The sequence below is a fragment of the Hyperolius riggenbachi genome, chromosome 8 (assembly GCF_040937935.1).
Source record: "Hyperolius riggenbachi isolate aHypRig1 chromosome 8, aHypRig1.pri, whole genome shotgun sequence".
Taxonomy (NCBI): domain Eukaryota; kingdom Metazoa; phylum Chordata; class Amphibia; order Anura; family Hyperoliidae; genus Hyperolius; species Hyperolius riggenbachi.
In genome coordinates this window covers 3,718,104-3,731,245 of record NC_090653.1, presented here as the reverse complement: position 1 = coordinate 3,731,245, position 13,142 = coordinate 3,718,104, and positions in this window count along the sequence as shown.

Here is a 13,142-nt window from a genome sequence, read left to right as displayed (position 1 = left end):
CCCCCCTGGTGGTGCCTAACCCTAAGACCCCCCCAGTGGTGCCCAACCCTAACCTTGACAGTGTTACATTAAATCCATTCACTGCTTTGCAGTTAAATAACGTCTGCAGTTTGGCTTATGTAGGGCGCTATTGATAAATAACGTTAGTGTGTGCCACTATTGATAGATAACGTTAGTGTGTGCCACTATTGATAAATAACGTTAGTGTGTGCCACTATTGATAAATAACGTTAGTGTGTGCCACTATTGATAGATAACGTTAGTGTGTGCCACTATTGATAAATAACGTTAGTGTGTGCCGTTTTTCTTCTTTTTTCCCTGTGCGCCATTATTATGCAGTACTAACGATAAATAGCGATAAGCGTATCTTTTTAATGCGGCGCCATTTTTATGCATAGGCACTGGGCGCCATTATTCACTGATCCCCTCATATGTGCCAGTCTAGAACCGGCCCTGTACCCCTGGCTACCTGTTCTGGGGACATCTCTCCCCCTGGCTACCTGTTCTGGGGACATCTCTCCCCCTGGCTACCTGTTCTGGGGACACCTATACCCCTGGCCACCTATTCTGGGGACACCTGTAGACCTGGGGCTACCTATTTTTGGGGAACCACTGCTGTCAGATTAAATGTATTTTGGGGAACTGCTGCCAGATTATGTGTATGTTGGGGGAATCGCTGCTGCCAGATTACATCTATTTTTTGGGAACCACTGCCATATTATCTGTATTTTGGAAGAACCTCTGCCAGATTACGTGGATTTTTGGTGAAATGCTGTAAGATTACTGGTACATGTATTTTGGGGGAAGGGGGGGAACACTATGGCAGAGCTCAAACTTCCCTGGCAGACCTTTCACAGCAATACTAAAATCATGTATATATGGCCCCACCCATGACCACGCCCAAAGTCTGTTGCGTGGCCACGCCCATTTTTCGGCGCGCCGGGGGTTTTATCAGTAAAGAAAATCTTTTGTCAGTAAATTTTTAGGTATTTGTCAGTAAAAAATAACGTGAGAGGTTGGCAACACTGGTGCTGTAACTGATCATTGCATATACAATGCTATGGGCCTGGTCACAGTACTGCGCTGTAACTGATCACTGCCCATACAATGCTATGGGCCTGGTCACAGTACTGCGCTGTAACTGATCACTGCCCATACAATTCTATGGGCCTGGTCACAGCACTGCACTGTAACTGATCACTGCCCATACAATTCTATGGGCCTGGTCACAGTACTGCGCTGTAACTGATCACTGCCCATACAATGCTATGGGCCTGGTCACAGTACTGCGCTGTAACTGATCACTGCCCATACAATTCTATGGGCCTGGTCACAGCACTGCGCTGTAACTGATCACTGCCCATACAATTCTATGGGCCTGGTCACAGTACCGCGCTGTAACTGATCACTGCCCATACAATACTATGGGCCTGGTCACAGTACTGCACTGTAACTGATCACTCCCCATACAATGCTATGGGCCTGGTCACAGTACTGCACTGTAACTTATCACTGCCCATACAATGCTATGGACCTGGTCACAGCACTGCGCTGTAACTGATCACTGCCCATACAATGCTATGGGCCTGGTCACAGTACTGCACTGTAACTGATCACTGCCCATACAATGCTATGGATCTGGTCACAGCACTGCGCTGTAACTGATCACTGCCCATACAGTTCTATGGGCCTGGTCACAGTACTGCGCTGTAACTTATCACTGCCCATACAATGCTATGGACCTGGTCACAGCACTGCGCTGTAACTGATCACTGCCCATACAATGCTATGGGCCTGGTCACTGTACTGCGCTGTAACTGATCACTGCCCATACAATGCTATGGGCCTGGTCACAGTACTGCACTGTAACTAATCACTGACCATACAATTCTATGGGCCTGGTCACAGTACTGCGCTGTAACTAATCACTGCCCATACAATGCTATGGGCCTGGTCACAGTACTGTGCTGTAACTGATCACTGCCCGTACAATGCTATGGGCCTGGTCACAGTACTGCTCTGTAACTGATCACTAACCATACAATTTTATGGGTCTGGTCACAGTACTGCGCTGTAACTGATCACTGCCCATACAATTCTATGGGCCTGGTCACAGCGCTGCGCTGTAACTGATCACTGCCCATACAATGCTATGGGCCTGGTCACAGTACTGCGCTGTAACTGATCACTGCCCATACAATTCTATGGGCCTGGTCACAGTACTGCGCTGTAACTGATCACTGCCCATACAATGCTATGGGCCTGGTCACAGTACTGCGCTGTAACTGATCACTGCCCATACAATGCTATGGGCCTGGTCACAGTACTGCTCTGTAACTGATCACTGCCCATACAATTCTATGGGCCTGGTCACAGTACTGCGCTGTAACTGATCACTGCCCATACAATGCTATGGGCCTGTTCACAGTACTGCGCTGTAACTGATCACTGCCCATACAATGCAATGGCCCTGGTCACAGTACTGCGCTGTAACTGATCACTGCCTGTACAGTTCTATGGGCCTGGTCACAGTACTGCGCTGTAACTGATCACTGCCCATACAATTCTATGGGCCTGGTCACAGTACTGAGCTGTAACTGATCACTGCCCATACAATACTATGGGCCTGGTCACAGTAGTGTGCTGTAACTGATCACTGCCCATACAATGCTATGGGCCCGGTCACAGTACTGCGCTGTAACTGATCACTGCCCATACAATGCTATGGGCCTGTTCACAGCACTGCGCTGTAACTGATCACTGCCCGTACAATGCTATGGGCCTGGTCACAGTAGTGTGCTGTAACTGATCACTGCCCATACAATACTATGGGCCTGGTCACAGTACTGCGCTGTAACTGATCACTGCCCATACAATTCTATGGGCCTGGTCACAGCACTGCGCTGTAACTGATCACTGCCCATACAATGCTATGGGCCTGGTCACAGTACTGCGCTGTAACTGATCACTGCCTATACAATTCTATGGGCCTGGTCACAGTACTGCCCTGTAACTGATCACTCCCCATACAATGCTATGGGCCTGGTCACAGTACTGCGCTGTAACTGATCACTGCCCATACAATCCTATGGGCCTGGTCACAGTACTGCGCTGACACTGATCACTGCCCATACAATGCTATGGGCCTGGTCACAGTACTGCGCTGAAACTGATCACTGCCCATACAATTCTATGGGCCTTGTCACAGTACTGCGCTGTAACTGATCCAGGCCCATACAATGCTATGGGCCTGGTCACAGTACTGCACTGTAACTGATCACTGCCCATACAATTCTATGGGCCTGGTCACAGTACTGCGCTGTAACTGATCACTGCCCATACAATGCTATGGGCCTGGTCACAGTACTGCGTTGTAACTAATCACTGTCCGTACAATGCTATGGGCTTGGTCACAGTACTGCGCTGTAACTGATCACTGCCCATACAATTCTATGGGCCTGGTCACAGCGCTGCGCTGTAACTGATCACTGCCCATAGAATGCTATGGGCCTGGTCACAGTACTGCTCTGTAACTGATCACTGCCCATACAATTCTATGGACCTGGTCACAGTACTGCACTGTAACTGATCACTGCCCATACAATGCTATGGGCCTGGTCACAGTACTGCGCTGTAACTGATCACTGCCCATACAATTCTATGGGCCTGGTCACAGTACTGCGCTGTAACTGATCACTGCCCATACAATTCTATGGGCCTTGTCACAGTACTGCGCTGTAACTGATCACTGCCCATACAATGCTATGGGCCTGGTCACAGTACTGCGCTGTAACTGATCACTGCCCGTACAATGCTATGGGCCTGGTCACAGTACTGCGCTGTAACTGATCCAGGCCCATACAATTCTATGGGCCTGGTCACAGTACTGCGCTGTAACTGATCACTGCCCATACAATGCTATGGGCCTGGTCACATCACTGCACTGTAATTGATCACTGCCCATACAATTCTATGGGCCTGGTCACAGTACTGTGCTGTAATTGATCACTGCCCATACAATGCTATGGGCCTGTTCACTGTACTGCGCTGTAACTGATCATTGCCCATACAATGCTATGGGCCTGTTCACAGTACTGCGCTGTAACTAATCACTGCCCATACAATTCTATGGGCCTGGTCACAGTACTGTGCTGTAACTGATCACTGCCTATACAATTCTATGGGCCTGGTCACAGTACTGCGCTGTAACTGATCACTGCCCATACAATTCTATGGGCCTGGTCACAGTACTGTGCTGTAACTGATCACTGCCTATACAATTCTATGGGCCTGTTCACTGTACTGCGCTGTAACTGATCATTGCCCATACAATGCTATGGGCCTGTTCACAGTACTGCGCTGTAACTGATCACTGCCCATACAATTCTATGGGCCTGGTCACAGTACTGTGCTGTAACTGATCACTGCCTATACAATTCTATGGGCCTGGTCACAGTACTGCACTGTAACTGATCACTGCCCGTACCATTCTATGGACCTGGTCGCAGTACTGCGCTGTAACTGATCACTGCCCATACAATGCTATGGGCCTGGTCGCAGTACTGCGCTGTAACTGATCACTGCCCATACAATGCTATGGGCCTGGTCACAGTACTGCCCTGTAACTGATCACTGCCCATACAGTTTTATGGGCCTGGTCACAGTACTGCCCTGTAACTGATCACTGCCCATACAATTCTATGGGCCTGGTCACAGTACTGCGCTGTAACTGATCACTGCCCATACAGTTCTATGGGCCTGGTCACAGTACTGCTCTGTAACCGATCACTGCCTATACAATTCTATGGGCCTGGTCACAGTACTGCTCTGTAACTGATCACTGCCCATACAATTCTATGGGCCTGGTCACAGTACTGCCCTGTAACTGATCACTGCCCATACAATTCTATGGGCCTGGTCACAATACTGCGCTGTAACTGATCACTGCCCATACAGTTCTATGGGCCTGTTCACAGTACTGCTCTGTAACCGACCACTGCCTATACAATTCTATGGGCCTGGTCACAGTACTGCTCTGTAACTGATCACTGCCCATACAATTCTATGGGCCTGGTCACAGTACTGCCCTGTAACTGATCACTGCCCATACAATGCTATGGGCCTGGTCACAGTACTGCTCTGTAACTGATCACTGCCCATACAGTTCTATGGGCCTGGTCACAGTACTGCCCTGTAACTGATCACTGCCCATACAATTCTATGGGCCTGGTCACAGTACTGCCCTGTAACTGATCACTGCTCATACAATTCTATGGGCCTGGTCACAGTACTGCGCTGTAACTGATCACTGACCATACAATTATATGGGCCTGGTCACAGTACTGCACTGTAACTGATCACTGCCCATACAGTTCTATGGGCCTGTTCACAGTACTGCGCTGTAACTGATCACTGCCCATACAATTCTATGGGCCTGGTCACAGTACTGCCCTGTAACTGATCACTGCCCATACAATGCTATGGGCCTGGTCACAGTACTGCACTGTAACTGATCACTGACCATACAATTCTATGGGCCTGGTCACAGTACTGCTCTGTATCTGATCACTGCCCATACAATGCTATGGGCCTGGTCACAGTACTGCACTGTAACTGATCACTGCCCATATAATGCTATGGGCCTGGTCACAGTACTGCACTGTAACCTATCACTGCCCATATAATGCTATGGGCCTGGTCACAGTACTGCCCTGTAACTGATCACTGCCCATACAATGCTATGGGCCTGTTCACAGTACTGCGCTGTAACTGATCACTGCCCATACAATGCTATGGGCCTGTTCACAGTACTGCGCTGTAACCTATCACTGCCCATATAATGCTATGGGCCTGGTCACAGTACTGCCCTGTAACTGATCACTGCCCATACAATGCTATGGGCCTGTTCACAGTACTGCGCTGTAACTGATCACTGCCCATATAATGCTATGGGCCTGGTCACAGTACTGCGCTGTAACCTATCACTGCCCATATAATGCTATGGGCCTGGTCACAGTACTGCCCTGTAACTGATCACTGCCCATACAATGCTATGGGCCTGTTCACAGTACTGCGCTGTAACTGATCACTGCCCATATAATGCTATGGGCCTGGTCACAGTACTGCACTGTAACCTATCTCTGCCCATATAATGCTATGGGCCTGGTCACAGTACTGCCCTGTAACTGATCACTGCCCATACAATGCTATGGGCCTGGTCACAGTACTGTGCTGTAACTGATCACTGCCCATACAATGCTATGGGCCTGGTCACAGTACTGCCCTATAAATGATCACTGCCCATACAATTCTATGGGCCTGGTCACAGTACTGCGCTGTAACTGATCACTGCCCATACAATTCTATGGGCTTGGTCACAGTACTGCTCTGTAACCGATCACTGCCCATACAATGCTATGGGCCTGGTCACAGTACTGCAATGTTCCTGATCACTGCCCATACAATGCTATGGGCCTGGTCACAGTACTGCGCTGTAACTGATCACTGCCCATACAATTCTATGGGCCTGGTCACAGTACTGTGCTGTAACTGATCACTGCCCATACAATGCTATGGGCCTGGTCACAGTACTGCGCTGTAACTGATCACTGCCCGTACAATGCTATGGGCCTGGTCACAGTACTGCGCTGTAACTGATCACTGCCCGTACAATGCTATGAGCCTGGTCACAGTACTGCGCTGTAACTGATCACTGCCCATACAATGCTATGGGCCTGGTCACGGTACTGCGCTGTAACTGATCACTGCCCATACAATGCTATGGGCCTGGTCACAGTACTGCGCTGTAACTGATCACTGCCCATACAGTTCTATGGGTCTGGTCACAGTACTGCGCTGTAACTGATCATTGCCCATACAGTTCTATGGGCCTGGTCACAGTACTGTGCTGTAAACATTACTGAGCACTGTTAATAGGGCCTAATGTGGCTACACACACTGCATGCATCACAAATCACATCTCACTCTATCTAACCCTCTCATCTCTGCGGAGCAACAGCTATAAACTTCCCATGTGACTGAGCCTAGGGGGCGCTCTGGAGTGTTCCCTGCCTGAAGCAAGTCCACTGTATAACCTGAAATGTATACTGTATGAATATGCATATGTGATGTTATATTATTATTATTATTTTTACATGCTTCAGGGCAGATAGTGTGATCTCTGATAACCATGCAATATATATGTATATACAGCTTCAGGGCAGATAGTGTGATCTCTGATAACCATGCAATATATATGAATATACAGCTTCAGGGCAGATAGTGTGGTCTCTGATAACCATGCAATATATATGTATATACAGCTTCAGGGCAGATAGTGTGATCTCTGATAACCATGTAATATATATGTATATACAGCTTCAGGGCAGATAGTGTGATCTCTGATAACTGTGTAATATATATCTATATACAGCTTCAGGGCAGATAGTGTGATCTCTGATAACCATGTAATATATATGTATATACAGCTTCAGGGCAGATAGTGTGATCTCTGATAACTGTGTAATATATATCTATATACAGCTTCAGGGCAGATAGTGTGATCTCTGATAACCATGTAATAAATATGTATATACAGCTTCAGGGCAGATAGTGTGATCTCTGATAACCATGTAATAAATATGTATATACAGCTTCAGGGCAGATAGTGTGATCTCTGATAACCATGTAATAAATATGTATATACAGCTTCAGGGCAGATAGTGTGATCTCTGATAACTGTGTAATATATATCTATATACAGCTTCAGGGCAGATAGTGTGATCTCTGATAACCATGTAATAAATATGTATATACAGCTTCAGGGCAGATAGTGTGGTCTCTGATAACTGTGTAATATATATTTACAGGAGGTTCCGTATGTCTGGAGACAAGCCATGAGTTATAGGGGTTTCCCGCTCTACAAGCCGCCCCCCCTGACATGGAACAGAGTTGGGGATGACTTGAATTAATTTGGAGGGCGCTCGTGGGTGTTCCCTATGGTATCTGTTTCGCCCGCTGCTAACCAGTTAGAGGTGGGTTCCCAGTTCCCCACACTTAAAGGATAAAGCTGTAAAAATCAAGATAGGTTGCGCTGGGTCTATATCAATATGTGTATTAGGTCAAAAGTGTGTGTATATATATATATATATACACACACAACATATACTCATAAAATATATATTTATTTAGGAATATTTAATTCATATAGTCACAGTCTAAAAAGCATTAATATATATGGAACCGATTGACCAACCACCGGATACCTAGTTGGGAGTGTGAGTATATGCTAAGCGACACATACAACTCACTGGCACCACGGAGGTAATCTGTTACGGAGTATCCACCTATACTTGAGATCCACGGAGGTAATCTGTTACGGAGGATCCACCTATACTTGAGATCCACGGAGGTAATCTGTTACGGAGGATCCACCTATACTTGAGATCCACGGAGGTAATCTGTTACGGAGTATCCACCTATACTTGAGATCCACGGAGGTAATCTGTTACAGAGGATCCACCTATACTTGAGATCCACGGAGGTAATCTGTTACAGAGGATCCACCTATACTTGAGATCCACGGAGGTAATCTGTTACGGAGGATCCACCTACACTAGAGATCCAATTGTGATTTATGCTAAATACTTTTTATAGAACAGAACTTCTGAACCTGTGTTATATTTAAAAGGATCTGCACTAAAGAACTATAACCTTTCGATACTAATACAAGACAGCAGGAACTTTTACACAATCAATAGGAACTGTTCTGAGGCTCAACACACACCATACAATCTTGGTTGTTCAATCTTACCACTTTCATGTAGTATAAGAGCTTATCCAATGAATCATTGAGGTATTTTCAATCTGTTGGATCTTATACTACATAGATTTGGTAAATCTGTACAACCAAGATTGTATGGTGTGTGTTGAGCTTTACACGGAGACTTTGTATCGCCATTCCATTCAACTTGATACTTTTTATCTTCATTTTTACCATAACATTTTTTGCACACATTGGATGGTCCGGGTACGATTGAGTGAGTGGATGTGCAAATGATATGTGATATATTAGCACTTTGATATTTTTATACTGTGATTTATATTGTGTTCCATATATATTAACCTTTTTTAGACTGTGACTATATGAATTAAATATTCCTAAATAAATACATATTTTATGAGTATATGTTGTGTGTATATATATATATATATATACACACTTTTGACCTAATACACATATTGATATAGACCCAGCGCAACCTATCTTGATTTTCAGAGTTGGGGATGACTTTCCTGCCATTGTGTCTGATGTCTGAGCACGGCGCTGTGTCATGGAGTGATGTCACCACTATGAGTCACTTCCTGTATGAGGAAATGGTGTGACATCTGTGGCGTCCGTGTCCCCCGGTGTCACCAGAAAGCAGCCTCCAGTGCAGATGCTGTTATCTTATACGGGGGTCCCATCACTTCCTCCAGCCCCATCCGCCTGGATCGCTCCCACGCCGCGTCCTCCACTGCCTCTATCTCCGGTACCGGGTCCCGTCACTTCCTCCATCCCCATCCGCCTGGATCGCTCCCACGCCGCCGTCCTCCGCTGCCTCTATCTCCGGTACCGGGCCCCGTCACTTCCTCCAGCCCCATCCGTCTGGATCGCTCCCACACCGCCATCCTCCGCTGCCTCTATCGCTGGTACCGCGTCCTGTCACTTCCTCAAGCCCCATCCGTCTGGATCGCTCCCACACCGCCATCCTCCGCTGCCTCTATCTCCGGTACCGGGTCCCGTCACTTCCTCCAGCCCCATCCGCCTGGATCGCTCCCACGCCACATCCTCCGCTGCCTCTATCTCCGGTACCGGGTCCCGTCACTTCCTCCAGCCCCATCAGCATGGATCGCTTCCACGCCGCGTCCTCCACTGCCTCTATCTCCGGTACCGAGTCCCGTCACTTCCTCCAGCCCCATCCGCCTGGATCGCTCCCACGCCACGTCCTCCGCTGCCTCTATCTCCGGTACCGGGTCCCGTCACTTCCTCCAGCCCCATCCGCCTGGATCGCTCCCACGCTGCGTCCTCCGCTGCCTCTATCTCCGGTACCGGGTCCCGTCACTTCCTCCAGCCCCATCCGCCTGGATCGCTCCTACGCCGCCGTACTCCGCTGCCTCTATCTCCGGTACCAGGTCCCGTCACTTCCTCCAGCCCCATCCGCCTGGATTGCTCCCATGCCACGTCCTCCGCTGCCTCTATCTCCGGTACCGGGTCCCGTCACTTCCTCCAGCCCCATCCGCCTGGATCGCTCCCACGCTGCCCTCCTCCGCTGCCTCTATCGCCGGTACCGGGTCCCGTCACTTCCTCCAGCCCCATCCGCCTGGATCGCTCCCACGCCGCCGTCCTCCGCTGCCTCTATCTCCGGTACCGCGTCCTGTCACTTCCTCCAGCCCCATCCGCCTGGGTCGCTCCCACGCCACATCCTCCGCTGCCTCTATCTCCGGTACCGGGTCCTGTCACTTCCTCCAGCCCCATCCGCCTGGGTCGCTCCCACGCCGCCGTCCTCCACTGCCTCTATCTCCGGTACCAGGTCCCGTCACTTCCTCCAGCCCCATCCGCCTGGATCGCTCCCACGCCGCCGTCCTCCGCTGCCTCTATCTCTGGTACCGGGCCCCGTCACTTCCTCCAGCCCCATCCTCCTGGATCGCTCCCACGCTGCCGTCCTCCGCTGCCTCTATCTCCGGTACCGGGCCCCGTCACTTCCTCCAGCCCCATCCGCCTGGATCGCTCCCACACCGCCGTCCTCCGCTGCCTCTATCACTGGTACCGGGTCCCGTTACTTCCTCCAGCCCCATCCGCCTGGATCGCTTCCACGCCACTGTCCTCCGCTGCCTCTATCGCCGGTACCGGGTCCCGTCACTTCCTCCAGCCCCATCCGCCTGGATCGCTCCCACGCCGCCGTCCTCCGCTGCCTCTATCGCTGGTACCGGGTCCCGTCACTTCCTCCAGCCCCATCCGCCTGGATCGCTCCCACGCCGCCGTCCTCCGCTGCCTCTATCTCCGGTACCGGGTCCCGTCACTTCCTCCAGCCCCATCAGCATGGATCGCTCCCATGCCGCCGTCCTCCGCTGCCTCTATCGCTGGTACCGGGTCCCGTCACTTCCTCCAGCCCCATCCGCTCGGATCGCTCCCACGCCGCCGTCCTCCGCTGCCTCTATCTCCGGTACCGGGTCCCGTCACTTCCTCCAGCCCCATCCGCCTGGATCGCTCCCACGCCGCCGTCCTCCGCTGCCTCTATCTCCGGTACCGGGCCCCGTCACTTCCTCCAGCCCCATCCGCTCGGATCGCTTCCACGCTGCCGTCCTCCGCTGCCTCTATCTCTGGTACCAGGTCCCGTCACTTCCTCCAGCCCCATCCGCCTGGATCGCTCCCACACCACATCCTCCGCTGCCTCTATCTCTGGTACCGGGCCCCGTCACTTCCTCCAGCCCCATCCGCCTGGATCGCTCCCACGCCGCTGTCCTCAGCCTTCTGTATCTCCGGTACCGGGCCCCGTCACTTCCTCCAGCCCCATTCGCTCGGATCGCTTCCACGCCGCCATCCTCCGCCACCTCTATCTCCGGCACCGGGCCCCGTCACTTCCTCCAGCCCCATCCGCCTGGATCGCTCCCACGCCGCCGTCCTCCGCTGCCTCTATCTCTGGTACCAGGTCCCGTCACTTCCTCCAGCCCCATCCGCCTGGGTCGCTCCCACGCCGCCGTCCTCCGCTGCCTCTATCGCTGGTACCGGGTCCCGTCACTTCCTCCAGCCCCATCCGCCTGGATCGCTCCCACGCCGCCGTCCTCCGCTGCCTCTATCGCTGGTACCGCGTCCTGTCACTTCCTCCAGCCCCATCCGCCTGGATCGCTCCCACGCCGCCGTCCTCCGCTGCCTCTATCACTGGTACCGCGTCCTGTCACTTCCTCCAGCCCCATCCGCCTGGATCGCTCCCACGCCGCCGTCCTCCGCTGCCTCTATCTCCGGTACCGGGTCCCGTCACTTCCTCCAGCCCCATCCGCCTGGATCGCTCCCACGCCGCCGTCCTCCGCTGCCTCTATCTCCGGTACCGGGTCCTGTCACTTCCTCCAGCCCCATCCGCCTGGATCGCTCCCACGCCGCCGTCCTCCGCTGCCTCTATCGCCGGTACCGGGTCCCGTCACTTCCTCCAGCCCCATCCTCCTGGATCGCTCCCACGCCGCCGTCCTCCGCTGCCTCTATCGCTGGTACCGCGTCCTGTCACTTCCTCCAGCCCCATCCGCCTGGATCGCTCCCATGCCGCCGTCCTCCGCTGCCTCTATCGCCGGTACCGGGTCCCATCACTTCCTCCAGCCCCATCCGCCTGGATCGCTTCCACGCCACCGTCCTCCGCTGCCTCTATCTCCGGTACCGGGTCCCGTCACTTCCTCCATCCCCATCCGCCTGGATCGCTCCCATGCCGCCGTCCTCCGCTGCCTCTATCGCCGGTACCGGGTCCCATCACTTCCTCCAGCCCCATCCGCCTGGATTGCTCCCACGCTGCCGTCCTCCGCTGCCTCTATCGCTGGTACCGGGTCCCGTCACTTCCTCCAGCCCCATCCGCCTGGATCGCTCCCACGCCGCCGTCCTCCGCTGCCTCTATCGCTGGTACCGCGTCCTGTCACTTCCTCCAGCCCCATCCGCCTGGATCGCTCCCACGCCGCCGTCCTCCGCTGCCTCTATCGCTGGTACCGCGTCCTGTCACTTCCTCCAGCCCCATCCGCCTGGATCGCTCCCACGCCGCCGTCCTCCGCTGCCTCTATCTCCGGTACCGGGTCCCGTCACTTCCTCCAGCCCCATCCGCCTGGATCGCTCCCACGCCGCCGTCCTCCGCTGCCTCTATCTCCGGTACCGGGTCCTGTCACTTCCTCCAGCCCCATCCGCCTGGATCGCTCCCACGCCGCCGTCCTCCGCTGCCTCTATCGCCGGTACCGGGTCCCGTCACTTCCTCCAGCCCCATCCTCCTGGATCGCTCCCACGCCGCCGTCCTCCGCTGCCTCTATCGCTGGTACCGCGTCCTGTCACTTCCTCCAGCCCCATCCGCCTGGATCGCTCCCATGCCGCCGTCCTCCGCTGCCTCTATCGCCGGTACCGGGTCCCATCACTT